The following is a 17,844-nucleotide window of genomic DNA, read 5'->3' as shown; positions in this document are numbered from 1 at the left end:
GGAGAAGAGACTTGTGGCTGCCTGATGGGAGGGGGAGGGAGTGGGAGGGATCGGGAGCTTGGGCTTATCAGACACAACTTAGAATAGATTTACAAGGAGATCCTGCTGAATAGCATTGAGAACTTTGTCTAGATACTCATGTTGCAACAGAAGAAAGGCTGGGGGAAAAATGTAATTGTAATGTATACATGTAAGGGTAACCTGACCCCCTTGCTGTACAGTGGGGAAAAAAAAAAAAAAAACCAAACATGCTAAGTGGGAGTTCCCGTCGTGGCGCAGTGGTTAACGAATCTGACTAGGAACCATGAGGTTACGGGTTCGGTCCCTGCGCTTGCTCAGTGGGTTAACGATCCAGCGTTGCCGTAAGCTGTGGTGTAAGTTGCAGACGCGGCTCGGATCCCGAGTTGCTGTGGCTCTGGAGTAGGCTGGAGACTACAGCTCCGATTAAACTCCTAGCCTGGGAATCTCCATATGCCGCGGGAGCGGCCCAAGAAATAGCAAAAAAGGCAAAAACAAACAAACAAACAAACAAAAAACAAAAAAAACATGCTAAGTGAAAGAAGCCACTTACAAAGGACAACCGATAATACAATTTCATTTATATGAAAGGTGTAGAACAGGCAAGTCCATAGAGACAGAAAGCAGATCAGTGATTTCCTATGGCTGGGAGGTGGGGTAATGAAATAACTGGGGTGGTGGCTAGGTAGGTGGAGTTTCTTTTGGGAGATAATGAAAATGTCCTAAAATTACGGTAATAGATGCATGACTCTGTGAATATATAAAAGAGCTATGAAATTGTACACTTTAAATGGGTGAGCTGTATGATATATGAATTACATCACAATAAAACTATTATAAAAATTTGATAAAGATGGAGGGAGAGGACAGGACATTACAACCATTGAAAACATCTTGAGATGTTAGGCTGCCACAGGCTAGCATGATTTGACACAGGATTCCGTCGAGGCTGGCAGCACCCTACCTCACTTCCAGGTAGAAAAATCATAAGATTAATGTATTTTATTGAAATTCAAGTGGAAATATGCATTAGACATTAAATCATATCAGAGCCAGAAAGGGATATTTTCTGTAACTTTCCTTCCTGGAAAAAAATAATAAAATGAAAACCAAGACCAAAACAGGAAGTTCCCTTGTGACACAGTGGTTTAAGGATCCAGTGTTGTCACTGCAGTGGCTCAGGTTTGATCCCTGGCCTGGGAACTTCCACAGGCCAGGCAACCCCCCACACCTCCCCTCAACCCCCCCCCCACCAAATAACTGTTTTTTGTTTGTTTTTTCTTTTTAGGGCTGCACCCTCGGCATATGGAGATTTCCAGGCCAGGGGCCCAATTGGAGATACAGCTGCCGGCCTTTGCCACAGCAATGTGCAATTTGAGCTTGTGACCTACACCACAGCTCACAGCAATGCTGGATCCTTAACCCACCGAGCGAGGCCAGGGATAGAACCTGCAACCTTATGGTTCCTAGTCGGATTTGTTTCTGATGCGCCACGACGGAATAACCTCCCCCCCCTCCCCAAAAAAACTGAAACAGAAAGGCATGGGCAACTTGAGCCAGAGAACCCTTACCACAGATTTGCCCACCGTACTTGGCTTTAAAAGCTGATTTCGGCACTTCTACTACTTCCCCTTGGTTCCCGTAAACCTGACACCATCCCCAACTCCTATTCTCCTTCCCCATTCTCTTTTGTGGCTCTCACAACTATAATGGCAATCTGTTTTCCACATCCCTTGAATACCAGAGGGTATTCATACCAGAGAGGATTCATACCAGGTGGTACTCAAACTAGGTCTCAACCATAAAACTGACATTTAAAAACTCTAAGTCAAAATAACTAAAGAACCCTCAGCCAAACATATTGCCCAGAATCCATGTGCCCTTCCAGATCCACTTGCCACTCTTGTCAACCTTGCTTTGTGCCTCGGAAGCTGATGGTCTAGAGTGTACGAACAGGCAGCCTTGCCCACTGGTACCGGTGGGGTTTGGACAGTCAGACATGTAACAGTGGGATATCAAAGGGCAGGAAGAGGAGAGACGGGGTTAAGACAGCATAACAGAAGGACTGGAGCTCACCTTCTCTCATAAAAACAACAAAATTACAACCAAATGCTGAACAACTTTCAGCCAAAAGGACTGGAAACTTTCAAAAAGATATCCTACTCCAGAAGACAAAGAGAAGGCCACATCAAGAGGTAGGAGGGGGAGTTCCCGTCGTGGCTCAGTGGTTAACGAATCCGACTAGGAACCATGAGGTTGCAGGTTCGATCCCTGCCCTTGCTCAGTGGGTTAACGATCCGGCGTTGCCGTGAGCTGTGGTGTAGGTTGCAGACGCGGCTCGGATCCTGCGTGCTGTGGCTCTGGCGTAGGCCGGTGGCTACAGCTCCGATTGGACCCCTAGCCTGGGAACCTCCATATGCCGCGAGAGCGGCCCAAGAAATAGCAAAAAGACAAAAAAAAAAAAAGAGGTAGGAGGGATGATTATGTGATATAAACAACCCCACACCTCCCGGGTGGGAAGGCCACAGACTGTAAAGTAACTGTATCACAGAGACTCATCTACAGAAGTGAGAGTTCTGAGCCCCACGTCAGGTCCCCATGCCTGGGGATCTGGCACTGGGAGAAGGAGCCCCTGGAACATCTGGCATTGAAGGCCAGTGGGGTTTGTGCACAGGAGCTCCACAGGACTGGGGGATACAGAGACCCCATTCTTAAAAGGTGCACACACGCTTTCATGTGCACTGGGTCCCAGGGCAAAGCAGAGGCTCCATAGGAATCTGGGTCGGACCTGACTGCAGCTCTTGGAGGATCTCCTGGGAAAACATGGGTGACTGTGGCTTGTTGTGGGGGAAGGACATTGAAGGCAGAGCTCTTGGGAATATCCATCAGCATGTGTTTCTCTGGAGGTGGCCATTTTGGAAAATCTGGCCCCACCCATCAGTGCTGAGAAGCCCCAGGCCAAACAATAATCCAGGTGGGATCACGGTCCCACCCATCAGTAAACAAGCAGCCTAAAGAATCCCCCAGGCATACAGCCGACTGTAATCTCACCCAGAGACAAAGCCCCACCCACCAGAGGGATAGGAATCAGCCCCACCCACCAGTGGGGAGGAACCAGTCCCCATCAGGAAGCTTACAGCAAGCCCCTGTACCAACTTCAGCCATAAGGGGAGCAGACATCAGAAGTAAGAGAGGCTACAACTCTATTGTCTGTAAAAAGGAGACCACTCCAAAAACCTATAAAAATGAAAAGACAGAGAACTGTAACTCAGATAAGGGACAAAGGGCAGAAGGAGAATGAGCCCAGAGTATTTCTTTTCCTAGCTGCTTCCCCTGTCAGAATATTTGGCTGTATATCTCTACTGAGGCCCATAGTTCTCTCCTTACAGCTACTCTAACATTCTGGTAATTTCTCTAAATTTTTTGTCCTTTTACTTTTTAACATTTTTAATTTTTTGCTATTTTAGGGCCACACACATGGCACATGAGGTTCCCAGGCTAGGGGTCAAATTGGAGATGTAGCTACCCGGCCTACACCACAGCAACACCAGACCCAAGCCACGTCTGTGACCTATGCCACAGCTCACGGCAACGCCCAATCTTTAACCCACTGAGCTAGGCCAGGGATTGAACCCGCATCCTCATGGATCCTAGTTGGGTTCCTTAACTGCTGAGCCACGAAGGGAACTCCTGCCCTTTTAGATCTAGTGCAACAGTGTCTGTAATTGCTGGCCATAAGGTACCCTGCTCTCCATCATTTTCCCTAAGTACCTTTGTAAATAGCCCCTTTATTACATCTCTCTCAAACTACTCATTTTGGGTAGATATCTGTTTCCTTTTATGACTGAATGATGAACCAACCATTCTACCTTAAAGACTCAGGTGCAAGAGGATTTGTACCAGAAACTCTTTCCCCTTTCCTGCTCTGGCTGTGCCTGAGGCACGTGGATGTTCCTTGGCCAAGGACTGAACCCATGCCACCCAGTGACCTAAGCCAAAGCAGTGACAATGCTGGATCTTTAACTGATAGGCCACCAGGGAACTTCTCTGCACTAGGAACTCTTGAGAAACTCTGCTTTATTTAAGACTGGATAGGGAGTTCCCGTCGTGGCGCAGTGGTTAACAAATCCGACTAGGAACCATGAGGTTGCAGGTTCGGTCCCTGCCCTTGCTCAGTGGGTTAACGATCCGGTGTTGCCGTGAGCTGTGGTGTAGGTTGCAGACGCGGCTCAGATCCCACGTTGCTGTGGCTCTGGCGTAGGCCGGTGGCTACAGCTCCCGTTAGACCCCTAGCCTGGGAACCTCCATATGCCGCAGGAGCGGCCCAAGAAATAGCAAAAAGACAAAAAAAAAAAAAAAAGACTGGATAAAGAATCTCCCCACTGAACAAAAATCCTCAAGGCACAGTTTGATGCAGAATTCTGTACTTTTTTACTAACAATTTAACAATATCTTAAGTCCTATCACATGATTTCATTTGATCTTCCTGATACCTCTGTGAAGTAGAGTAGGGAATGTGTTATTTCCCTTCTAAAACTTACAAAGCAAGGTCTTATTTCAACATTTTCTGTGTCATATCACTTCAACTTTCATTAAGCAGAACCAAATAATGGAAACCCTAATACTGACAGTATCCAAACCAGGGCAAACAGCTGAGTAAACATATAAGGCAGTTCTTACATGACCCTACATCCTTTGTCTCTCTCCCTTCTGGAAAGAAAACAGTTCTAAGTTCCCTGGCAATAGGTAATGTCTAGTCAAAACAGAACATGTAAGGAACAAAGACATGTGAACTGTGAACCAAATAAGTTAGAGGAAAATCTCCTACATAAGAATGGTTCTTACACAGACTGACTGGAGCAAGAGCCCTCAACTGAAGTATATGGGCAATTCTATGCAGGACACAGCCCTTTAAAGCACAGTGTTTTTAGGCAGCACAAGCCCATGCCTGCATCCCAAGGAATAACCCCAGTTTGTGGGTACATGTCAGTGTGGTAATATCTCATATGTACCAGCAAACAGAGCAAAACATTTAATACATTCTCAGGACACAAAAAGGACCTTTGAAGGTTAAGTAATTTTAAGTCAGAACATGACAACGAACTGCATGGGGAGAACATGGAAGCAATACACCTGAGCCCCCAAAGAGTGTTACTATGTATTATATAACCCCTCTACTGTTCAGCCTGGTTGGTGGATCATTTGTGTTCAGAAGGATATATGGCCTGAGAAGGAGATGCAAAGTGAAAAAGAATGAAGCATCATTGGAGCTTCAGAGCTTGCAGAGAAGTATATGTGCCTCTCTTTTACAACACAGTTGCTTCAGATGCAGAAAAGATAAAGACAATGCCTGCCTACAGTTTATTTTGCTTTATCTTGTCATTTACCATATTTTCATCATTTCACAGAATTTCATTTTCATCAGAAAAACAGATCCCAGGCCCACAGGTAGTCAGGAAACATCAGCACTCCTTTTCCTCACCTTTATAACTACCCATTCAAAGAATACCCTTGGAATTCCCTGGAGGCTCAGCAGGTGAAGGATGCAGCATTGTCACTGCTGTGGCTTGGGCCACTGCTGTACCATGAATTCAGTCCCTAGCTTGGGAACTTCCACATACCATAGGCATGATTCCCGCCCCAACAACAAAAATACCCAGATTGGTATATTAGGCATCTAGTTTTATCAAGGGCTAAAGTCTCAAAGTTGTGAAAAGATTCTGCAGTCATTACATAAATATTTTTGATTCACCAAACAATAAACACTGGAAATACTATATACCTGAAGGAAGTGGCCCATTTCAAGAATATGAAAAGGATGTATGCCTAGTCAATTTCCAGATCAAAATAAAATGTATATATGCAAACCATTTAGCATTACATCAGGTATAAAAAGCATAGTCTTTGTACTGGTCTGCATTTACAAGTCAAAAAGAATTTTGGATATATAATTTTTCAAAGTCTGATATAATATACACAGAAATATCTATAGAGAGGCCCACAAGAAATAGTTAATAATGATGGCCACCACTACACCTAAATCAACTAGAGAGAGAAGAGACAAAACCCAAAGTTAGCAGAAGGAAAGAAATCATAAAGATCGGAGAAGACACAGATGAAAGAGAAATGAAGAAAATCATAGAAAAGATCAATAAACTAAAAGCTGGTTCTTTGAAAAGATCAACAAAATTGATAAATACCCTTAGCCAGACTCAACAAGAAAAAAACAGAAAGGACTCAAAGCAATAATAACATTAGAAAGGAAAAAGGAGAAGTTACAACAGACATCACAGAAAGGATCACAAGAGACTACTACAAGCATATATGCCAAGAAAATGGACAACCTAGAAGAAATGGATGAATACTTAGAAAAGTACCATCTTCCAAGACTAAAGAGAAAAAGAAATAGAAAAGATGAATGGGCCAATCACAAGTACTGAAATTGAACTGTGATTTTAAAACTTCTAACACACACAAGTCCAGGACCAGTTGGCTTCACAGGCGAATTCTATCAAACATCTAGAGAAGAGTTAACACCTATCCTTCTGAAACTCTCCCAAAAAACTGCAGAGGAAGGAACCCTCCCAAACTCATTCTGTGAGGCCACCATCACCCTGATACCAAAATCAGACACACATACCACAAAAAAAGAAAATTACACCAATAGCACTGATGAACACAGATGCAAAAACCCTCAACAAAATACTAGCAAACCAAATCCAGCAATACAGTAAAAGGATCGTACACCATGATCAAGTGGGATCTATCCCAGGGAGGCAAGGATTTTTCAATATCCGAAAATCAATCAGCGTGATACATCCATCACATTAACAAGCTGAACAACAAAAGCCTATGATCCTCTCAATAGAGGCAGAAAAAGCTTTTCACAAAACCCAACACCAATTTCACACAAAAACCTTCCAGAGAAAGTGGGCATGGAGGGAAACCTACCTCAACATAATAAAAGGCCATATATGACAAACCCACAGCTAACATCATTCTCAACAGGGAAAAGCTGAAAGAATTCCCACTAAGATCAGGAACAAGACAAGGAGGCCCGCTCTCACCACTGCCATTCAGCATAGTTTTGGAAGTCCTAGCCATGGCAATCAGAGAGGAAAAATAAAAGGAATCCACATTGGAAAGGAAGAAGTAAAACTATCACTGTTTGCAGATGACAGGATACTATACCTAGAAACTCCTAAAGACGCTACCAGAAAACTGCTAGAGCTCATCGATGAATTTGGTAAAGTTGCAGGATGCAACATTAATACACAGAAATCGACTGCATTTCCATATACTAACAATGCAAGATCAGAAAGAGAAATGAGGGAAACAATCCCATTTACCATGACATCAAACAGAGTAAAATACCTAGGAATAAACCTACCTAAAGAGACAAAAGACCTGTACTCTGAAAACTCTAAGACGCTGATGAAAGAAACCAAAGATGACACAAACACATGGAAAGACATACCATGCTCTTGGACTGGAAGAAGCAATATTGTCAAAACGACTATACTACCCAAAGCAATCTACAGATTCAATGCAATCCCTATCAAATTACCAAGGATGTTTTTCACAGAACTAGAACGAAATATTTTAAAGTTTATCTGGAAACACAAAAGACCCAGAATAGCCAAAGCCATCCTGAGAAAGAAAAATGGAGCGGGAGAATCAGGCTCCCTGAATTCGGACTATACTACAAAGCCACAGTCATCAAAATCATATAGTACTGGCACCAAAACAGAAATACACATCTGTGGAACAGAATGGAAAGCCAGAATTAAACCCACACACATATGGGCAACTAAACTATGACAAAGGAGGCAAGAATACACAATGGAGAAAAGACAGTCCCTTCCATACGTGGTGCTGGCAAAACTGGACAACTACATGCAAAAGAATGAAATTAGAACACTCTCTAACACCATACACAAAAACAAACTCAAAATGGATTAAAGACCTAAATATAAGACCGGACACTCTTACAGGAAAACATAGGCAGAACACTCGCCAATGTAAATCACAGCAGTATCCTCTCATAGCCACCTCCTCAAGTAATGACAATAAAAACAAAAATAAACAAATGGGGAGTTCCCATCGTGGTCCAGTGGAAATGAATCCGACTAGGAACCAGGAGGTTGTGGGTTCGATTCCTGGCCTTGCTCAGTGGGTTAAGGATCCAGTGTTGCCGTGAGCTGTAGTGTAGGTCACAGACGTGGCTGGGATCCTCCGTCGCTGTGGCTGTGGCGTAGGCCAGCAGTTGTAGCTCCGACTGGACCCCTAGCCTGGGAACCTCCATATACTGCGGGTGCAGCCTTAGAAAGCAAAAAAATTTTTTTGTAATTTTTTAAAAAAATGGGACCTAATTAAACTTAAAAGTTTTTGCACAGCAAAACGAAAAGACAACCTGCAGAATGGAGGAAATATTTGCAAATGAAGCAACTGACAAAGGATTAATCTCCAAAATATATAAACATCTCTTGCAGCTCCATACCAAGAAATAAACAACCCATCAAAAAATGGTCAGAAGATCTAAACACAGTTCTCCAAAGACATACAGATGGCCAAATATCACATGAAAAGATGCTCAACATGACTAATTACTAGAGAAATGCAAATCAAAACTACTATGAGGTACCACCTGACACCAGCCAGAATGGCCATCATTAAAAAGTCTACAAACGGGAGCTCCCATCGTGGCTCACGAATCCAACTAGGAACCATGAGGTTGCAGGTTTGATCCCTGGCCTTGCTCAGTGGGTTAAGGATTTGGTGTTGCCGTGAGCTGTGGTGTAAGTTGCAAACACGGCTTGGATCCAGTGTTGCTGTGGCTCTAGCGTAGGCCAGCAGCTACAGCTCCAATTAGCCCCCTGGCCTAGGAACCTCTGTATGCTGCAGGTGTGGCCCTAGAAAAGGAAAAAAGACAAAAAGACAAAAAAAAAAAAGACCAAAAAAAAAAAGTCTACAAACAATAAATGCTGGAGAGGGTGTGGAGAAAGAGGAACGCTCTTATATTGTTGGTGGGAATGTAAATTGATGCAACCACTATGGAAAACAGTATAGAGATTCCTCAAAAAAATAAACATAGAATTACCATTTGATTCCCATCTCACTTCTGGGCATCTATCCTGAGAAAACCATGACTTGAAAAGATACATGTACCCCAGTCTTCATTGAAGCACTATATACAACAGCCAAGACATGGAAGCAACCTAAATGTCCATCAACAGAGGAGTAGATAAAGAATATGTGGTTCATAAGCACAATGGAATATTACTCAGCCATAAAAGGAGTGAAATAATGGCATTTGCAGCAACATAGATGGACCTAGAAATTATCATGCTAAGTGAAGTTAGACAGTAAGACACAAATATCATATGCTATCACTTATATATGGCATTTTAAAAAAGGATACAATGAATTTTGCAGAATAGAAAGTGATTCATAGACTTTGAAAAACTCATTATCTGTTATCTATTTAAAAACAAAAAAAAGTCTCAAATCTGACATGCTATTTTTTTAAAAGCATTATTCCTGGAACCATGATCTCATGGTTCCTAACATAACTTGAATTTCAATAAAGACGGTGATCTAGGAATTCCCACGTAGCTCAGCAGGTTAAGAACCAGACTAGGGAGTTCCCATCATGGCTCCGTGGAAACAAACCTGACAAGTATCCATGAGGACGCAGGTTGGATCCCTGGCCTCGCTCAGTGGGTCATGGATCTGGTGTTGCCATGGGCTGCGGCATAGGTCTCAGACGAGGCTCGAATCTGGCGTTGCTGTGGCATAGGCCAGCAGCTGCAGTTCTGATTCACCCCCTAACCTGGGAACCTCCATATGCCTCACAAAGAGAAAGAAAAGAAAAAAGAAAAAAAAAGAGAGAGAGAGAGAACCTGACTAGTATCCATGAAGATATGGGTTTGATCTGTGGCCTCGCTCATGTGGGTTAAAGGATCCAGCATTGCTCAGCATAGGTCACAAATGTGGCTTAGATCTGGCATTGCTGTGGCTGTGGCGTAGGCCAGTGGCTATGGCTCCAATTCAACCCCTTGCCTGGGAACCTCCATATGCCACGGGTGCAGCCCTAAAAAGACAAAACAAACACACACACACACACACACACACACACACAAAACCTCAAAAAATTAAAGACAGTGATATAAACAGACCTATTCCTTGAGCAAGTGTTAACCTAGTCTATTAAACCACAAACATGCGGCAGAAGTTGGAGGTAAGAAGTGGAGGTAAGGATTGGTTAACAAAGTGAAAACTGAATACCAAAAGCCAATTATAAACAAAGGGATCAGGTCTCCAAAAATAGAAGAGAAAGTTCTAATCAGTTCGTGGATAATGATGTGGAAGTTTATGTAAGAATTTTTGCAAGGTCCAGTACCCACAGCCACATAGAGATGTTCTATTTACAAAATAGCGACAATATACTAGATCTCTAAAGAAAACAGACTCTCATGCTCTACTGACTGAGCTAGTCGGGCACCTTAAAGAATGCAGAAAAGGGGGAAATCCTTATTCTCTTAGGCTGATATATAAAAACAAAATATCTTTTTCTTTCTCCTTACTATAAAACAGTTTAGATAGAACTTATAGAGCAGAATCTTAAGATTCCTCCTTGCCTTTGGTATCCTTTGGAGGTGAAATTGGAAGAAAATCTAGAATGAGAGTAAGAGATTAAAGCTTAGAGCCAACTCGTTACTACTCCTCACCTCTCCTTTTCTCTAGTATCCATCCTCTGCCTTACATCTTTCCTTTCTTCCTCTATTTTTTCCCTTCTCTATCTTTGCTTAGGCTCACTCTGATAGTTGCATTCAGTGATTTCCTTAAGTAATAACTATCCTGGGTGTGGTATTAAGGTTGTTCATATCTTACCTATGGGGGAAAAAAAAAAGACAGTCCTGATTCAGAGGATAGGAAGCAAAGTTTAAAAAGATCTTTTTTAATTATGAAAAACATACAAAAGCAAACAAAAGAATATAATGAATCCTGACACAGTTATCACTTAGCTTCAACAATCATTCATGGACGAACTTGCTTCATCTGTAGCTCCACCTATTTCCCTACCTCCCATATTATTTCAAAGCAAATACCAAATATCTTATTTAGTTACAAAATACTTCAGCATGTAACTGAAAAAACTCAAAAAATACGTCACAGGAGCGGCCCTAAAAAGACAAAAAAATAAAGTACTTAAAAAATACATAAAAATATCTTTAAAAAATATAAATCAGGAGTTCCCATTGTGGCTCAGTGGTTAACAAACCCAACTAGCATCCATGAGGACGTGTGATACATCACATCTTCATGTGGTGGTCCTCCCTCTATGTCTGTGTCCTTCTTTTTTTTTTTTTTTTTTTGCCATTTCTAGGGCTGTTCCCTCGGCATATGGAGGTTCCCAGGCTAGGGGTCGAATCAGAACTGTAGCCACCAGCCTACACCAGAGCCACAGCAATGCAGGATCTGAGCCTCGTCTGCAACCTATACCACAGCTCACAGCAACACCGGATCCTTAACCCACTGAGCAAGGCCAGGGATTGAACCCACAACCTCATGGTTCCTAGTCAGATTCGCTAACCACTGAGCCAACGACAGGAACTCCACTAAACCAATTCTAAAAGAAACACTGAAAGGTCTCTTCCAAATAGGAAAGAGGTAAGAAGATACAGGATGGAGGAAATCACAATTGGAAAGTAACTACTTAAATGGGCAAATACACAGATCAAAAAGAAAAAAAAAAGGACATCAAAATCATAAAACATATCTCTTGTGATTGAACATGATGGGACAGAGTATAAGAAAAAGAATGTGTGTATATATATGTGTGCGTGTGTATGACTGGGTCAATTTGCTGTACAGCAGTAAATGGAACAACATTGTAAATCAACCATAATTTTTAAAAAGATTAAAAAATTTAAAAGTACTTAAATCAAAGTCATAAAATGTGGGGAAGGAGAATTAGATCTAGACTTCTGGGAGTTCTCGCCATGGCTCAGTGGTGACAAATCTGACTAGTATCCATGAGGATGCCGGTTCAATTCCTGGCCTTGCTCGGTTAGTTAAGGATCCAGTGTTGCTATGAGCTGTGGTGTAGGTCGCAGACACGGCTCGGATCCTGCATTGCTGTGACTGTGGCATAAGCCAGCAGCTTTAGCTCTGATTTGACCCCTAGCCTGGGAACTTCCATATGCCAAGAGTGCGGCCACAAAAAGACAAAGAAAAACAAAATATAGACTCTTTTTTAGAATGTGTTTAAGCCTATGTGACTATCAGTCTAAAGCAAGCAGATATAGGAAGGGGTTAACGTACTTGAAAAACAGGGCAACCACAAATCCAAAACAATACATTCACAAAATATAAAAAGAAGAGGACACAAGCATAAAATAAAAGGGAATCATCCAACCAAAACAAGAAGAAGAAAGGAACAAAGGAGAAATCGACTGGAAAACAGGTTTACAAGATACCACCTCACACTGGTCAGGATGGCTATCATTAGTAAGTCTAAAAACCTCCTAGTAACACTGTAAAAGTGCTCCCACCTAGCCTCTCAAAAGTGACTACTGATGTTAATCTCAATAGTCAACTGCCTCATTATTATCTTCTTCTCAGGCAAAGGGAAGGGAAAATAACAAATGCTGGCTATTTCCCATATTCCAGGCCCTAGAGGATTTTGATATCTAATATAATCTTTACAAAGAAGATTAAGAGACAGGTATCATTTCCATTTTAATTTTTATTGACACGGAAATTGAGGCTCAGAGGAGTTCCTGCTTTCCCAGGTTTATAAAATTAATAGGTGGCAGAGTCCTATTTTTGACTCCGGACCATCTTGTTCCCAAGTCCACATCCTTTCCATCACTATTTCTCTAAACACGGGAACAGTGATGACTTTCACCAACTATAATCAAGGTCAACAATCAGCCCTAGGAGTTCCCGTCGTGGCGCAGTGGTTAGCGAATCCAACTAGGAACCATGAGGTTGCGGGTTCGGTCCCTGGCCTTGCTCAGTGCGTTAATGATCCGGCGTTGCCGTGAGCTGTGGTGTAGGTTGCAGACGCGGCTGGGATCCTGTGTTGCTGTGGCTCTGGCGTAGGCCGGTGGCTACAGCTCCGATTCGACCCCTAGCCTGGGAACCTCCATATGCCTCGGGAGCAGCCCAAGAAATAGCAAAAAGACAAAAAAAAAAAATCAGCCCTAATTATTATTATTGTCTATTGTCTTCTTAAGGCCGCATCCTTGGCATATGGAGGTTCCCAGGCTAGGGGTCGAATCGGAGCTACAGCTGTGGGACCACAGCCATGGCAATGCCAGATCCAAGCCGAGTCTGCAGCCTACACCACAGCTCACGGCAAGGATCTGTCCTTAACCCACTAAGCAAGGCCATGGATATCACCCGCAACCTCATGGTTCCTAGTCGGATTTGTTTCCACTGCGCCACGACAGGAACTCCAGCCCTAATTATTTTTTTAAGAAATCAAAATTTAAAATGTATGTGTTCAAATCAACAGTCTAAAGTGACACCAAAACAAACAAACAAACAAACAAACCAGAAGAGGAGTTCCCATTGTGGCTCAGTGGTGATTAACCCAACTACTGTGCTATAGGCCACAGATGCAGCTTGGATCTGGTGTTGCTGTGGCATGTGCCAGCAGCTGAAGCTCCCATTAAACTCCTGGCCCTCGAACTTCCATATGCTGCAGATATGGCCATAAAAAGAAAAAAAAAAAACAACCCACTACATTTGAGCACTGGTCTGCAATGTAAACATGGAACCAAACGGAAGAATCTGATCATCATTTTTGCAAGGGAGAAAACACTGCTCACTCTACCGACCCCCTGAGTGCGGAGGGAAAGACATCAGCATATCGCCCCAGCTGTGCAGGCAGCTCTAGAAGCAGCAGCACAGCCCCTTCCTCTTTCACCCCAAGCAGGTTCAGCTGCCAGCAGGGAGCACTCATTCAGTTTTGCTACCTTACACACTGGTGAGGTTTTCCAGGGTTACTCCACAGGGGAAATACATAACTTTCAGTTTGGTTTTGTGTTTGTTCTTTGCTTTTTAGGGCCGCACCTGCAGCATATGGAAGTTCCCAGGCTAGGGGTCGAAATGGAGCTACAGCTGCAGGCCTACACCACAGCCACACCAACACCAGATTTGAGCCATGTCTGCAACCTACAACACAGCTCACGGCGACGCCAGATCCTTAACTCACTGAGCAAGGCTAGGCATGGAATCCGCAACCTCGTGGTTCCTAGTCGGGTTTGTTTCCTCTGTGCCACGACAGAAACTCCTGGTTTGTTTTGATCATTGCCTGCACTTAGGTGGAGAAATGCGTCTAATTCTAGGGCAGTAGTAGAAAGTCCACTGACCCACAAGCTACTATCCTTTTTTTTTTCCGTCTTTTTAGGGCTGCATCTGCGGCACATGGAGGTTCCCAGGCTAGGAGTCAATCAGAGCTGTAGCCACTGGCCTATACCACAGCCACAGCAACGCCAGGTCTGAATCGCATCTGTGACCTACACCACAGCTCACGGCAATGCCAGGTCCTTAACCTGCCGATGGAGTCCAGAAATCAAACCTGCATCCTTGTGGATACTAGTCAGATTCATTACCACTGAGCCACAATGGGAACTCCCCATCTTTTTTTTTTTTTTTTGCTGGGCCCAAGGCACATAGAAGTTCCCAGGCCAGGAACTGAGCCAAAGCTACAGCAGCAACCCAAGCCACTGCAGTGACAACACCAGATCCTTAACACGCTGCACCACAAGAGAACTCCAGAAGCTATCATCTTGAATATTAGTTTTATCAGTAATAAAAGCGTTGCTTTTATTTCCACTTGTCAAACTTTTTCCTTATTTTTCAACTGGAGCAGAGGAAGAAGAATGCTTCAAACTGAAACTTTTAAACTCTAAGGGTCTTTAAGGAGTAGTCAAGTTTCTTTGGTAGTCGAAATGGAGGTCAGGGTAAAATGTTAGCATGTCTAGCCCTACCAGTTCACAAATCTTATAACTGTAAAATAATGATTTAATAATATTCAACTCGGGACAACCAAAAATCACTTAAAAATCATTTTCATTTGTAATGTAAGATCTTTATTTACTTATTTATTTTTGGCCACATCTGTGGCATGTGGAAGTTCCTGAGCCAGGGATCAAACCCAGGCCACTGCAGTGACAACACCAGATCCTTAATCCACTGCACCAAAAGGGAACTCCTCAGATCTTTATTTTACAAGTAAGGGAAAAATCAGATTTTTTTGTTTGTTTTTTTAGGGTCTCACCTACAGCACATGGAAGTTCCCAGGCCAGGGGTCAAATCAGAGCTTCAGCTGCTGGCCTACATCACAGCAACATAGGATCTGAGCCACGTCTGTGACCTACACCACAGCCTGAGGCAACACTGGGTCCTTAACCCACTGAGCGAGGCCAGGGATCAAACCTGTACCTTCATGGGTGCTAGTCAAGATTGTTTTTGCTGAACCACAATGGAAACTCCCCAGATTCAGTTTTGATATAAGTACTCGAGTATTCACTATTCATTTAGCAATGTAGTAGGCAACAAATCAATGTTTATTAAATTAAAACTTATAAAAAAATTTTTGGGGCCACATCTGTGGCATGTAGAAGTTCCTGGACCAGGGATCGAACCTGCACCATAGCAGAAACTAAAGCTGCTGCAGTGACAGTGCTGGATCCTTAACACACTGTGCCACAAGAGAAATTCATTATTTACTAAATTTTTTTTTCAAAAGTCTATTACTTGAGTATAAAACCAATTAACTAGCAGGAAGTGGTTAAAACACAGGCTCAAAAAAATCACAGACTAAAATTTAATTCTAGTGTTGCCATGCAAATAAAATAAGTCACTTAAACTTACCTGCAAAATGTGGACAGTAACAGCGCTTATGTAATAGGATTGGTGAAGGGATTAAAATAAATATATATAAAGCTCTTAAGGGCCTGAAATATAAAAGGAGCTCACATCCCCTCAAGTCAATGAATACTGAATGCCGGCATTTGATTACCAGGCATGGTACTATGTCAGGTACCAGGGACAAAATGCTGAGAAAAAGATGGTCTAAAGACTAGAGATGGTCTTCGTTCTAATGGAATTCAGCATTTAGTGGAGATGGAGCCATTAATCAAACAGTCACAAAGTAATTACATAATTACCCAGTATGATAAATGGACTAAGAGGGAAAAAAAAAAAAAAACAGAAGGCTGTGACCTACTTTAGTTAGTATAGTCAAAAAGGTGACATTTAAGTGAGACTTCAAGGATGAGAAGAAACCAGCCATTCAGAGAATGAAATAAAAAAAAATCATTCCAGAAAGAGGGAAATGGGTAAAGACATAAGGTGCAATTTTCAAATGAATGTGAAAGAAATAGAGGGCCAGTGAGACAGAAGTATAAGGAAGGACGGAGGGGTAGGCAGACTATTCCAGGCTGTGTTCAAGTACTTGGCTCTCATTCAACACAACAGACAATCAGTGAATAATTTTATGAAAGAAGTTATAAGATCTACTCTATGTTTTGAAAATATACTCTGGCTACTATGGGAAGAATAATTGAGAGTGAGGCAGAGTTGAAATGGGAAGCTCAATTAGGAGGCCACTATAATAGTCCAAACAAGAGACAATAGAGCCTATATTTGGAGAGATGGCAGTAAAGATGGAGAGAAGTAGAAAGATTTGAGATTTAGTTTATAGGCAAAAATCAAAGGACTTGCTTGTAAATTACATGTAGGAAAGTAGTGTCTACCTTGAATAATTGGATGGATGGCAGTATCACTCGCTAATACTGTAGAAATGGGGGGCAAGCCAATTTGAGGACTGCAAAGCAAGCATGACATTTTGAATACGGTAATTTTAATAGCCCGTGAGACTTCCAGGAAAAAATATCAATTAAGCAGTTGGATACACAAAGGAGAAGTCTGGTCTAGCAATTATCTGTGAATCTCTTAGCACAGCAATAAGTGAAATCTAGGAAAAAAGCACATTTAAAGAGAAGGCAAGAAAGCCTAAAGCTCTAAACACTCAGAAACGAAGAGAAGTTACTGATAAGGAGGCCAAAAGAGAAGGGCAAGACACATTTCCTCTTGTGTTAACAGAGGAAATGACAGTGTTCCAAGAAATGGGGAATAGTTAACTTTGACAAGGCCACTAAAAGTTTAGGTAAGGTAAAACAAAAAACAAACAAAAAAACACCAGTAAGATTTGGCAACTTATAAGTACTATGGACCAGACCAAGCTGAAGAAAGAATCAGTGAGCCTGAAGAGACATAATTTGAAATTAGCCAGCCAGAAGAGGGAAAAAAAAGAAGAATGAAAAGGAATGAAAAAAATGTGTGGGGGCGTTCCCATCATGGATCAGTGGAAATGAAGCTGACTAGTATCCATGAGGATGAAGGTTCCATCCCTGACCTCACTCAGTGGGTTAAGGATCCAGCATTGCTGTGAGCTGTGGTGTAGGTCGCAGATGTGGCTCAGATCTGGCATTGCTGTGGCTTGTCTGTGGCGTAGGCCAGCAGCTACAGCTCTGATTTGACCCCTAGCCTGGGAACCTCCACATGCTGTAGGTGTGGCCCTAAAAAGACAAAAACAAAAAACAAACAAACAAAAAAAAACACCCTGTGGGACTTACAGGACACATTAACAGAAACAATCTGAGTATCACTAGAGTCAAAGAAGAAGAGAGGGAGAAAAGGTAGAAAGCTTATTCAAAGAAATAATGGCTGAGAACTTCCCAAATGTGGGGAGAGATGTGGTCATCCAAGTTCATTAAGCTAATAGCTCACTTCAAAATTTCAATC

The 17,844-nt window shown here is 42.5% G+C and overlaps 1 protein-coding gene across 2 annotated transcripts in view; it reads right to left on the bottom strand.

The window, feature by feature from the left end:
• RBMS2 (RNA binding motif single stranded interacting protein 2) overlaps nucleotides 1–17,844 on the bottom strand; it is a 65,051-nt gene that overhangs the window by 33,890 nt on the left and 13,317 nt on the right. The gene's annotated exons all lie outside the window — the stretch shown is intronic.

Source organism: Phacochoerus africanus, chromosome 7 (genome assembly GCF_016906955.1).
Source record: "Phacochoerus africanus isolate WHEZ1 chromosome 7, ROS_Pafr_v1, whole genome shotgun sequence".
NCBI classification, from domain to species: Eukaryota; Metazoa; Chordata; class Mammalia; order Artiodactyla; family Suidae; genus Phacochoerus; species Phacochoerus africanus.
The sequence above is the reverse complement of the archived record's forward strand: the minus strand, read 5'-3'. Positions and strand labels throughout refer to the sequence as shown.